This window comes from Dipodomys ordii, unplaced genomic scaffold (assembly GCF_000151885.1).
Source record: "Dipodomys ordii isolate 6190 unplaced genomic scaffold, Dord_2.0 Scaffold228, whole genome shotgun sequence".
NCBI classification, from domain to species: domain Eukaryota; kingdom Metazoa; phylum Chordata; class Mammalia; order Rodentia; family Heteromyidae; genus Dipodomys; species Dipodomys ordii.
In genome coordinates, this window is record NW_012267444.1 from 644,223 (window position 1) to 658,802 (window position 14,580).

A 14,580-nucleotide genomic window follows, 5' to 3' on the forward strand; every position below is an offset into this window, starting at 1 on the left:
TGCTGGTAGCTTTAGTGTGGCCTTGTTTGTGATAATTTGGGTAAATGCCCAAAAGTGGGATTGCTGGGTTATAGGGGAGCTCTATGTGTAATCTTTTGAGGAACCTCCATACTACATTCCAAAGTGGTTGAACAAGTTTACACTCCCACCAACAATGCAGTAGGGTTTTTTCCTAACATGGAACTTTGACCATTATTTCCTCTTTCAAGAATCTCCTTGGATACTTCCTGCCTCTAGATTAACATCTGCCATTCTAGTATAATCCACAGGCCCTCATGATGGTCTTAAAATACTTCAAAGTGGCTTTAAGAGAACAAAGGGCTTAATGAGAGCTGTAGTGTGACAGCTGCTGCTTTTCTTCTTGGCAATGAGGAGAATGCCCATTTGCTGAAGTTATTCTCATCAGACTCAGCTGGGACAAAAGAACCCAAGCATTTCTCAGTACATTTTGTGTGTGTGTTGTGAGCGTGTGTGTATGTGGTATATAGGGGGGCAGGTTGGTTATTAAACATAAAGAATAAATCCAACACTATGCCAACAGCCAAAATATCCTTTCCTCTAAATATATGGAATTTTTTCTCAAGGAAAATTAATAAATATTTTTCTTTGAAGTGGGCTTACTTCATAGAAAAAATAGTAATGGCATTTATTGTATGCTAAGTTCTGAGGGCCGTCCAGTCACTAAACAATATGAAGTAGATACTATGATTTCATCTATTTTACAAATAAAGAAACGGAAGCACAAAGAGATGAAGTAACTTTCTGGAGGTCTTATAGGTAAAGGTGGATATTAGAATATATTTCAGGTAATATGACCTCAGTATTAGTAAAAAATAAATAAAAATTGGGGAAACCATAGGTCTCATCAATAGAGAGATAAGACTAGAATAGGGAATTTATCTCTCCCTTTTTCTGAGCTGAAGACAATGCCATGAATAAGTGATGAACAAACTTTTGTGGGAAGAATAGTTTCCTTGAACAATAGTTTGGATGACTGAGTAAATATATGAGGGGAGCAAAGATAATAAAGGAAGAAGAAAAAGAGGGAAAGACAGAGAAAAGCAGAAATTTCAGACATGATTGAGGGCCCTTTATGGCTGCCCTCCCCACGAAGCACCAAGAACACAGAAAATTCTATTATTTGGCACAAGGATATAACATAGGCACTTGCATTGTGGCCTTTTATAAATTTCTCACTTCCTTGCCTCTGCTGTCCCTCTAAAAGTATGTAGTAGCCCATCTTTTGGGGAATGTGGTCTGGAAGACTCAAAGAGGAGCCCCAAGACAGGCTATTTTAGGCTTTCTTGTGCATTTTTGTGATGATGGGACTCTAAGGATAATGGTGATGTTTTGAGTGAGCTTGAACACTGGAGATGAACACCTGAGATGAAAGACGGCTCCAGTGTCAATAACATGAAGCTTACTGTTGCCCCAGATTGGTGTCCTTGTACAGGATAAAGCTGATCAGAACTGGAGGCACATGCCTCTGCCACACCGAAAGACTCACCTCTGATCACGGCTGGCTCCCAACTTCCCCTCCCACATGTGTATCAGTCTGTCGGTGAGCTGTTGCTAGGGGCAAACTCCTCACCACCCCTCTGACCTTCCTTATACTTCTGTCACTTCCTTCTCCTCTACAGAATGTATTTCTAATATCATATAAAGCACATTAAATTATAATTTTTTCTGAATAAATTGTGAACTCCTCTAAAAGCATACTTTAAATTGCATTCTTAGAATTCCAAGTGAGAAGCATAGAGCACATGGTAGGTGCTTAATAAATGTTTGATGAATACATAAATGAATGAATACCTGTGAAACATTTAATGGTGGTGCAGCTGCCACTGCTGCTGTCACTGCTCATGCATCTCAGTGGAGGCTTTTTTTTAATTCTTGTTCCCTCTGAGGAGTAAACAGTCTCCTTGTCTCTTAGGAGATTTCTAGGGTGTCATTAGTTACAAGGCACTCCTTATGGCATGAAAATAATCCTTTATCCATTGTCTTTCCTTTCCTTTTTTTTTTGAGCAAAAGAAACTTCTTTTGTTTTAGAATTTTCCATTGATTGAAAGCCCAAACTAGAAAGACTTTAATTCTTGGTAATGATTATGGAAAATTTCACTGAAGGATTACTTTATGTTGGCTAATGGGCTAGATACTTAGGACACATTTTCTCATTTAATCCTTAGGCTAATCTCCATTTTCAAAGGGGCTGGAATTGTTTTACATTTTAAAATGTAGATTCTGAAGCTTAGAAAGGTTGAATAACTTGCCCAAGACCATCTTACTAAATGGAAGTCAAAATTCAAAACTAGATTAGTCTCAATCCAAAGATCTATGCATGAAGGAGCTGTGCTGAATTCTGTGTTTCAGAAGACCCTTCTGACTGCTGGGTGAAAAGGGCTTTGGAGGTGGGCACAGGTCCCACTGGAGAGGCACGGATGAGTATCAACCCACAGTGCCTTCAAGAGATGACTGGGACTTTGGCATACTGAGAAACAGACAGACAAAATATATCAAGGACACATAGCATTTAAGGGACATTGTGCGGTATTAGATAGGGAAAGGGAAAGAATTATTGGGAAAAAATTTGAGAACCTGATTTGTTGTCAGGTTCATGTGGGCATCATAGGGATTGGTGAGATAATAATGCATTCATTTAGGGAAGTGTTGAAGGCCCTGTACTTGTGGGTACCCAGTTAGAATTTTTCATAGACCTTTTAATATATGACCCGAAATTCAGATGGAATGACACTTTTTTTTTTCCTGTCGGTTGTGGGGCCTAAACTCTGAGCCTGGGCACTGTCCCTCAGCTCTTCAGCTCAAGGCTAGCACTCTACCACTTGAGTCACAGCACCACTTCCGGCTTTTTCTGTTTATGTGGTTCTGAGGAATCGAACCCAGGGCCTTATACATGCAAGGTAAGCACTCTACCACTGAACCACCTTCCCAGCCAAACTGGTTCTTTGATATTAGCATTTTTGTGATGTGATCATTTGGTTTATGCATTTATTTATTTAATGGTCACAGGAACTCAAGGGAGCACCCAGCAGTGCATCAGACTCTCTTAGAGAACTCTGGAAAATAATATCCTATTAAATGAACAGTTGAAGTTTTGTTTTTATTGCATTTTATCATTGCCTGAAGTAATGCTGCATCATTATATTTATTGTATTTTACACTGCTGATTGTTAGAAAACAAAAAGCTAATTGTGTCACCTGTATATCTACAGTTCTCAATGTATTTTGGCTGTGAGATGAACTATTTACTTCTAGAATTATCTCCAATTGTCCCTTTGAAAACACAAGTTGCAATATCTACTTTTCTTCCACGCAATCTCCTAATTTAAAAGCATTACTATTATTCCTTTAATTAAACATTTGGCCCTTCAATATAGGCTTGATTTTATTGCTTGGCACAAATGAAAATAGCGTGCCTAAATAAATCTAAGAGACCCAGCTCAGATTATTTCACCAAAAGAAACTACAAAATGTTCTGAGATAAAAGAGAGTCAGGATGGTACCAAGTGATAAGAGGCATTATCTTACTGAACAAAGGAAAGAAGACATACACACCTAAAGGAGCAGCACACCAATCTCCTCCTCTTGAACTGGGTGTCCAATGTAACTTGCTTGATGTTATCAACTATTGAAATGGTCTTCTAGAATGTGAACACTTTCTCTCTCACTTTTTCTTTTATCTTTGGTGTGAAACCCCAAGAAGGTGGTCAAAACCTTGCTGCTATTAGAAAAGCTGAAAACATTACAATTGTCTTCTTATATTCTGGATGCTAAGGTGTGAACACAGGACCCAGTGGCTGGCAAGTAAAAGGTCTGCAGCAAGCTCATGGTGAGGGAGAGAAGCCAGGACTATGTGGACTCCATTCTGATGTAGTAGCGAATGGTGGCAGCAGCAGTGTCTGGTTTACAGAAGCAGTAGGATGCTGAGTTCTCCTCCCCCTTGAGATGGAGGAAAACACTGTAGAGCCAGTAGCCAGCTCTATGGTAGTGCTGGTATCATCTCTGCCCTCTTAGAACTTCTCACTGAGATTGTTACTGAGATGAAGTTTACATTTTCCACCCCCCTTCTTTTTAAAATTGTTTTTGGATAATTATATAAAGATGTTTCTTTGATATAATATATACATATAACACATTCAATACATATAATACACACATAATACATATACATAGGATACATATAGTGTACTTTGATCATATTCACTCCCTCTGTTACTTTTTCTTACCATCCCTCTCCCCTTTTTGAAAACAATTTTATTAGGTTAGATGAATTTCATTTTTCCTTGATTAGAGTTACATATTTTTTTAATTTTAATTTTTATTTTTTGTGAACATACTGTACAGAGGGGTTACAATTACATGGGCAAGATAAGGAGTACATTTCTTATCAAGCATTTCAGCCTCCTCCTTTGTTTACCCTTCACATCCCTTTAGAGTTACATATTTTTAAATAAGGTTTTCAAGAGTATAGACTTTTATTGAGCTTCGAATCCTTATGCAAATGACCTACTCTAAATGCTTTGGACATAACAAAGATTCTTCATAAAATTAACTTACGCAGGATATAAGCCAACCTTTATAGCTTCAAGAGAACAAACTAGGCTGAGTCTACCTCTGATAGTGACTCCCTGAAAAGTCTGGACAGAACAGCAAAATTATCCTTCATGGTCAGTATGCAGGAAGTGACTTGTTCCCCATGAGGTTTTGCCTATTAGGTCCAGGCTATGGACCAGTAATGGCATCAATCCCTCCTCTAAGCATCTCTTCTAAGAGTCTACTCACAGAGCAATACTAACTGCATCCTAGTGACTACTGGGTTTTCTTTTCTTTTCTTTTTTTGTCAGTCATGGGGCTTGAACTCTGAGCTTGGGTGCTGTACCTGAGCTCTTCAGCTCAAGGCGAGGGCTCTACCGCTTGAACCACAGTGCCACTCCCGGTTTTCTAGTGGTTTATTGGAGATAAGAGTCTCACAGACTCTCAAAGCCCAGACTGGCTTTGAACTTCAGTCCTCAGATCTCAGCCTCCTGAGTAGCTAAGATTACAGGCATGAGCCACTGGTGCCCGGCTTGACTACTAGGGTTTCTAGTAAACTATGATAGTGGACCAGATGCAATTTCTCTTTTCAGCAGGTTGCATAGTAGCCTCTTTTCCTATCACAAGTAAAACATACCCTCTAGAATTTGCAACATGTGCTTTATGTCAGTCTTTATTTTCCAGGATCTCATTTTCCTTTCATGGGTAGTAAAAATGTGAATGTACATCTATTTCTTATACATACATATTCAACAGCCTAATTTGTCATGCTACTTACTGGACATGTGTATAACGTGGTAGTTGTAGTCACATTTCACTGCTATTTGGCATGAGTCTACTGATTACATTTTTATTACTTTATGCCCATCAAATCTGAAATTGACTCATTTTAGCACAGACACAAATTGAACTTCTTCCCATTTTCACCCCCATCTTTGAAGCGGGTATGAGCACAAACTTGCTGTGCCATTTCAGGAATGGTCTTTGAATTTTTTTTTTCCTTACACTGTGGGGTTAAAGAGATATGTACTTCCATTTTCTCTTTTTTCATTTACCTGTGTATTATGACTTGCTAAAGAGTATTATACAATATATTTTACCTGACCTCTAACATGAATATTATTTATTTTGGTGAAGAGTGACTACTCATTCTGGAAATCTATGGAAATTCTTCAAACTCCTCTTTCCCCCATCCCCCATAAATCTATTACGTTTGGATTTGCTTTCATCTAGACTGGCTCTTCAGAACATGCATAATAAGTAATCTGGGCACTAGTGGTTCACACTTGTAATTTCATCTACTCAGAAAACTGAAATTAAGAGGATTGTAGTCCAATCTAGGGCGAAAAGCCTACCAGACTATATACCCAAAAGTAATCAGCAAAAATCTAGGCTGGAGATATAAGCCAACAGGGAGAACACCAGGCCAGCAAGTAAAGCTGAGCAAATGTGATGACCTGAATTCAAACCATGGTACCAGAAGAAAGAAAGTACAGAAAGTGTAATAATTAAGAGTATGGCTTCTGATATCAAATTGCTAGGGATCCAATCTCAGCTTTTCCATTGAATACTCTTGACTGTTAATGTAAATGATTATTGATTTCTTCATCTGTAATAAGAACATACATTTTTACATATAGGGACTTAGAATAGAGCATGGCTCTTAGTAAGACTTCAATTAATGTTAAGTACCATTTCTTAATGTCTTCTTACTTGCTTCATTTGTAACAATTTCTTAGGATTTCTAGAACTCTAATAATTAAAATTCATAAACAACAGAAACACAAAACATTGAAGCATTAAGCTTTCAATTTCCTAACATACATAATTTAGAAAATGTCAAGTTATAATTAAATTTTAAATCCTTGCAAATTTGTCTATTATTATTAATTACCTTCTATACTACTTACATATTATTTCCTTAACAGATTTTGTTTCCTGTAGATCACACCATATTACTAAAAAATGAAGTTGAAAATTATTCATATTTTGGGTTTTGAAGGGGTATTAAGTGATATACTTAAGCAATAGATAATTTCAGTTTTTAACCTCACAATTTTTTTAGGTCTCACAGTATTCATACATTTCTAGCCCACTGAAACTTTGATTTTGAGCAAAGTTTTGCTATGCAAACCAGGCTGGTTTGAACTCAAGACCCTTCAGTCTCTACCTCCTGATTACTGGGCATGATTAGAGGTGTGTGCCACAACATTCACAATAGGAGGAGGGGTAGAAGGATTAACTAGAAGGAAGGAACTTTGTTCTTTCAGATAGTAAGAGTATTTACAAGACATATACAAGTAAAACATTTAGTCTACATGAAGCAGTATATAGAAATACACAAAGACTACTGTTGAACATAATTCTCACCAGAAAAATTCCTGTCCCAAGGAATAAATGCATTCACATAACTGAATCTCACAGATAGTAGCAATTTAACCTTAAGTGCTTATTATTCTTTTCATTCCTGTCTCAAGTCATATATCTCACTCTTTCAAAGAAGTTTTCTCTAGCCATGCTAGCTAAAAACACACCCACTCTATCATTTTCTCTCCTTATAATGTGTTAGTTTCTTCATATTTTATATGATAAATTATATTTATGTTATAAATTATGTAATAGTATGTTATATTGTTATTTTATTCCACTGAGGATTGCAGTTCAAAGACAATCTGGGCAGAAAAAGTCAGAAGACTCCATCTCCAAAACTAAGCAGCAAAATGCTGAGCTGCACAGGGAGAATATCAGCCCAGCAAGTATAGTCGAGCATAAGTGAGGTCCTGAGTTCAAACCCTGGTACGAGAAAAAAGAGAACAATGATGTATACTATATTATATGCATTCGCATATATAACATATTATAACAATATATCATAAATTATTCATTTAGCTTCATTTTTCATTTTCTCTCATAATAAAATGTAAGTTCCATGAAGACATAGGATATTTTGCTTAATATTATATCCCAGTGTTAGAATCATTCCTACCACATAACTTTCTCTGAATAATGACTACACACAGGCCTTGCTAAGGAAGTTGGTTTTTATTTTAGGAGTACAACAAAAGCCCACGATAAGTTAGTGAATCACAACATGATCATATATACACATTAGGAAGGCATTGAACAATTTTTTATGTACTATATCCACCAGCAGCTGATAAGTTAAAATTGCATTTGAACTTGAATGAATGTCTTTGGGGACAATGAAACTCCCAGGATTTGGAGCAGTGGAATTAGAGAAGAAAAAAAGAAGAGGAAGATGAAAAGCAAAGATTAAAAAAAAGGATATTCAGGAAATTTAAGTCCAAACAACCAAACTGATATAGCTCAATGAAGGAAAGACTTGGCCAGTGGACTCTAGTGGGTTAAAAGATTTCCCTGACACAAACTTGTGACTATGGCATACTCTATATTTTGAGATCAGTTTGGACCTTTTTGTATTTTGTTCAGAGCAACTACATCATCCTTCTCATCTACAGATGTTGTACTATTTTGAAAAGATACATGGACTTAGTGATCCAGGAAGTTCCTTGTATCTCAGGAACTCCATCTAGCACTAGAAATTCATATATAAGCACCAAGAAAACGAATCAGAAGATTGAGCTTGGGGTGCTGATGACCTGAAGTGACTTTCTTTGTATTTCAGCACAATGATGGTAGCTGTTAACAGTATCAAAACACAACAGGCCTGTTAGAATGCTGGATTCAGTCCTACAGTCTTAGATGGGGAACAAAGAAGGTCACATAATTAAGTCTGAGTTAATGGCAGGAGAAAAGCGTAATGAATCACACAGAGAATAGGTCATTTTAAAACTGCATGGAAGACTAGGCTTTGGAATGCATGGTAGGACTTCAATGGCAGAGGATTTGAATCTTATTTGCTTTGCTCAAGCTAATAGCAAAATTAGCATGTATTCCTTCTGAATTTAAAAGATGCAGGTAGGTTGTATGGAAGTGAAGTAGGAAAAAAAAAAAGGTTGGAGGGAGAGAATGAGCCTGGAAGCATGATTGCCAGCTAGGAAGTTTGGGCCAGGGTAAAAATTTAGCACTTGTAATCTATATGGTACAAAACCCATATCTTTGCAGTAAAGGATGAACAATATAATCAACTGATAAAAGACAAAAGCACCAGTCCAATATATCATCAACATTCAATAAATAATTGTGGAATGAATCATAATAGGTTTGTTTTTTCTATATTTGAAGTAACAACTGTTTGTTTCCCTGAGAAATCTGTGAAAAGTTTTATTCAGAGTTATTTTCCTATTTAGAGGGTATTTTCTTGGCAAAAAGACATAGAGATCTTCCTTCTTTTTCTTTCCCCTCATTACATTGACCCCTAAAGTAATAACAGATAAAAAATTTTAAAAATGTAGCCCTGAGGTCTTAGGTATAAAACTAGCTATTGCCACCAGAACTTAATACATCAGTTTGATGGTAATGGTAATGCTTTTTTTGAGAAGCAATGTGTGATTAGCTTTTAAGTATACATTTTTGAAAGCATATGGAATGACCTACTTTAGCTGCACTTGGCTATATTCTATACTAGTCAGTTCTACATTTGCGTATGTAGGCCTGGCCAATGAAACTAGAATTCCTGTTGTGCACGTCCTGAAGTACCTGACAAGGGTCAGAACTGTTTTTGGTGCAGCTGGTTAGAGGACCGTCTTATGGTCAACTCTCTGGGACAGGCTGCATCAGAGAGATATCCAACAAGTAATGCTACTGCTCTTGTCTCAGTTGGGACCTATTGAAAAAGTGATTTATATCTCAGAGGATCTGAAGCTATCAGAATGAAATCCACATTCCTCACCCTGCTTGGATTAGTGAGAAGCTTGAATGCCTACTCTATACTTTGGCAGAGCTCCTCCATTGTCTTTTCATTGGATCTCAGCAGGCCATGACATTAAATCTTGTTTGTATTTATATCCAGATGGTGTACATCTATAACTCTATGTAAATAGGCTAATCTTAGAAAGAATCTATTTTGCTTCCCTAGCATCAGACTTACATAGAAGGCTTTCTGTAAAATATCACATTTCTAGTATCTCACGTACATCTATAGGTAATATAGACTCTATGTATCTTACTAGTAGAATATTGCCCAAATATAATAAAGGCACAAACACCAACCAGTCACCACTGAAAGAACTATACCATCCCTAATATTGTGCTACCAGTAGAATTTGTAAAGATTTTATAGATTATTATTTTTCATTGCAAATTATAAATTACAAATGTAGTACAGAAAGAATACTAGGCAGAAAGGGTACTAGGCACACACATTATACTTAAGGTAACTCTGTATCATATGCCAATGTTCCCCTTGTCACAGATTTCTGGTTGATATTCATTATTGCTGATAAAACAAGAGTTTCACTTGCATTGGTAATTGTGTTTAGTTGCATGTAACAGAAATTTGACCTCAGAATAGTTTTATTTAAGAGGAAAGTTTTACTTCTTTTATGCAGAGAAGTTTGGAGGTAGACATGTCAGTTCTGTAGCTTCTTGATGTCATCCAGGACCCAGATTCCACTTTCTTATCTGCTATAATATCCGTATCTTTTCTGCTTGACATTCTTCCTCATGCTCACAACATGGCTAGATTTGTCCTGCTCTGACCATCCCATCCAATTCCAAGAAGAAAAAGAATCATATTGCAATTGAGTGCAGATAAAGGGTAATATATCTGCTAGTTGACTATCCTTTTCTGTCATGAAAAAAATTCCTAATATCTTAACCAAGTATACCTTAATTTAGATATCTTTGGTCAGCATAGGAGAAAATGGCCACCCTACTGGCCATTTTCAATATGAAGAACTGGCTATTTTGTGTAAAGATATTGATCGGCAACTTGTATTTTTCTCAAGTTATATATGTGGGATATAACTTTTTTCCAAATTTATTATTTTTTTTAAAAATCACATGTCTAATAAGGTATTTTATTCTCTTGACATATACAGAAAACAGACAACTGGATCTTTAGTTGAAATGATAGTGTAGAAATTAGCCCTAGTCTTATAGACCTTGTTCAGTTTTCTTCTTTACTGGACTATGGGCTCTTCTTGTGAGTGGTGGGAAAGTAAATGGGAAGAGGGCAGGGTATTTATTTTTCTCCAAAATTATTTTACCCAAATAACAAATGCATCACATATAGTAAGTGCTCCAAAGTACACATGCAATGATGAGTGAATGCTCAAGTAGCACTCAGTAGAACTGGGATTTGATATCATCATTCATTGGCTATAGCATTCTGAGCGTGTGATTTGGACTTTTTATGTCTACTATTCATTCTTTCTCTGAAATGATGACATATACATGTCATAAGGATCCAGAGAAGCTCCAATAAGATAATATATGGTAAACATTTCTTTTATGGAATATGATGTACATCCCTAGGTGTATGATAAAAATATTTTTAGACTATTTATTTAGCCAGTCCTAGGGCTTGACTCAGGGCTTGGACACTGTCCCTGAGTTATTTTTGCTCAAGGCTAGCACTCTACCACTTGAGCCACAGCACCATGTCTAGCTTTTTCTGTTTATGTGGTACTGAGGAATCAAACCCAGAGCTTCATGCATGCTAGGCAAACAAACTACTAAGCCACATTCCCAGCACTCAACACAATATTTCCCATGGAATTGGTATTTACAATTTCCAAAATGTTTTCAATTCCATTGTCTTTCTTGATGCTATAGTTCACAATTCCACCTTAACCTGTGGTAGAATGACAGCAGTTAGCACTGAATCCATGCCTAGTAGATTAAGAAGCTAGAGCTCAAGATCAGTAATCTGAGATCACATCAGAGGTGAGGCTTCCCAAGGAAGAGGTAAATCATCCTTACTTAGTTATTTCTTTATTTTCCCTTAGTTATTTCTCGTCCTTAGACTGAGCTTGAACTCAAGACCTTGTTTGCTCTTTTCTGATCACAATCAGTGTTCTACCATTTAAGCCACACCTTTAGTTCTAGCCTTTTGTTGGCTAATTTAAGATTAAGATTTTTCCAAATTTGTCTTCTTTAGAATGGCTTTGAACTACAGTACTGAGATCTCAGTCTTCTGAGTAGCTAGGATTATTAGTGTAAACCACCAATACCTAGCTACCTTCCTTATTTATAACTTGCTTCTTTTCAAAAAGAAGCAAGTTATAATTGCTTTCATCTGGCTAATCTGAGAAGTATGTTCATGCAATTACTTATCAATAACTTAAATAAAATATCATTTTATCCCCTGAAGAAAAGAATAAAAGCCCTATGAAAGGCTTCCCAGATATGTGACTCAAAATTAGAGAACAAATTGAGCTGTAACATCATAAAATTAGGCAAAGTCTTGCTAAATGTTGAAATGGCTTACCAAGGGTATTTTCTTGGGAAATTAAAAAAAATAGGTTTTCAACTATGGGAGATAGAAAAAGTATGATAGAATGAGAACAGAGCATGTGGTTTGTCTCTGAAAGCATGTGCCTTTTAGAAGTATAATCTCTAAACTCTTTGAATTCATTAGCACTTCTGCTTATTTACTTCAAAATAACAACTGACACTTTACAATTTACAAGTGCTTTCACACATAGCCTCTCATTTAATTCTCACAACAACCTTCTAATACATTATGCACATTTTTCAAGAAGTAACTTGCAAAACTAAAATGGGAGCCAAGTTCTCCTGCATGTAATCAGATGCTTTCTTCTAGACAGCTCATTTACCTATATCTATGTGATGAAAGCTAATTATTATATTTTATTATTGATATTGTTTTTTTTACATTTTATTGTACTTCACACATGTAGCTTCTATAGTCATTGGGCTACATAGTCCTAGTCTTGGTTAGGGTTACTATTTCTGTTCAGTTGTCTATGTCAGAGATCTTAGACTTAAGTTGTACTATGCACCACTATTCTCTCCCACCTCTGAATTTTGTCCTTCCATCTTTCATGTTTCAGATTAAAGCCTTTACCAGGTTTTATCTAACTTGTTAAAATAATTTATTTCCAGGTTTTATCCTTTTTACATTGCTCTTCTAACTCCTACCAGGGATCAGAGTGAAGAGCTTTAAGAAGAAGAGAAAAGTGGTGAGATTTCCATAGAAATCCCTGCTGTGGGGTCTTCAAGTACATTGAAACAACATGTAAATATGAAATTTAATAGCGCCCATACAAGCAGTTTATATATCATTTGTTCTTTTCATTGAAAGACCCATATGAGAGAAGTTTCAGTTGATTCAAGATTTGAAAATTTTCTGCCAAACTTGGCCTGAAATCATGAGTCTGCGTAGGATGTATCACCAGAAAAATAACCATTTTAGTCTATTCAAGGAAATTAAATTGATGAAATCATGAATTGGGCATGTCTGTATATCTTTTTCCAATATGCATTAAAAGATATGCATAATTTTTGCTATTAAAAAGTTTGTGCATTGCCTAAGCTATCTCCCCTCTAATATACTTTCAGAAACTTAGTGTGATGTAATGACTCTGTTATGGGTATGTATGTTATGGGTATTTTCATCTGTTAGGTGGTTGTAAGTTGGCTGTTTAGTTTTTAAGCCAAACAAAGATACTTTCAAGTATGAAATATAGGTCCTATTGATAACTTAACTGGAACAACAGATATAAAGCTGTTCCATCTCAGAAAACTTTAGGCATATGGTTTCCTTACTCGTCTGCTCACTCTCTAATTATCATTTCACGGACTTGAGCAACAGGCAGATATTTTTAGGTCTTTGTATCCACCATATGATTTCAAGTCTGAGTTTTTACATATCCTGTTCTTTCAGTAATGAAATCTCTTATTAATTTTCTTTTCATATCTAATTCCCATGTAAAAGTTTGGTCAGGAACATTCCTAGTCTCCAGACTGTACCAAATGACTGCTCCGAGTATTTCTAGAAATTTCTGAACAGATATTATCTTACTTTCCCTTTGAGACTCTCTCTATTGTGGGTTGTCTGATTTTGTTCCTTGTAGTACAAAGCATAGTCCCAAGTCTACATAAGTGGCATGTATATGACAACCACAGTGGAAGGGTCTATGTTATCTATTCCATTGACCTTAACCTTTGCCTGATTGGTGATGTAATCACTACGTTGAAGCATGAGAGACATGACAGCTTGTCTCTACTCTCTTTTCCATGCTACTTAAGTGATTTCCATGCACCTTAGTGATTAGACAGGCTTGCTTAGAATTCCTGCCTTGTACTTAAAAGTTTTGTGATATTAAACCAAGTATTCAAATTTTCTGAGCCTAAATTCTCCTGTTTATAAAATCTGAATGATAAAACCCATGTGAAAGATAGTATTATGATTCAGATGTGTCTAAGATGATGACATTAGTTCCTCAAGTGGACTATGCGCTCATTACAAATGTCTGAGAATGATGTCAGTTCAGTGATGAAGTAGGAAGACCTAGATCCTTCCTCTAACAACAAAACTCCAAATCAGCAACAGTACACAGAAAAACTCTCATTTTGAAAAGCCAGAAACTAATTGAAAGGCTCTGAGATACTGAGGGAAAGTAAAAACAAACAACAATAAAAACCACAAACTCCTAGACTTACTAAAGCCAGCAGGCAGATTCATGATACTCTTTTACCAGAGACCCTGATTCCAGTGCTGTCCAAAACAAGGAGGAAGAGATTCCCTAACATGTAGTTTTACCCAAGAGAGACAGCAGATTGGTCCAAATTTCCAGCATCCTAACTATAACAAGAATGTTCCTTAAGGCTGGCTTCTGTCTCACCCATCTTGAAAGTTTGATGAGTCTGACACAGTCTAGCCTGAAGGGGAAAAGAACTGGTATCTTGCGCTAGTAAATGTCATAATTTCCTTCATCTCCCATCAAACATATTCAATACAGAGTGAATGGATGGGAAAAAAAAATGTGAAGAAGAGGAGGGACACTGCAGATAGTTCAGATATAAAACTAGAAAAATAAGAAGGAAGAAGGACAAGATGGCGGAGGAGAAGCTGGAAGCTGAACAAGCTCTCGCATAGAAAGCAGTTTTAGAGTTCCAGTGAACAGTCCTAAGCCAGAG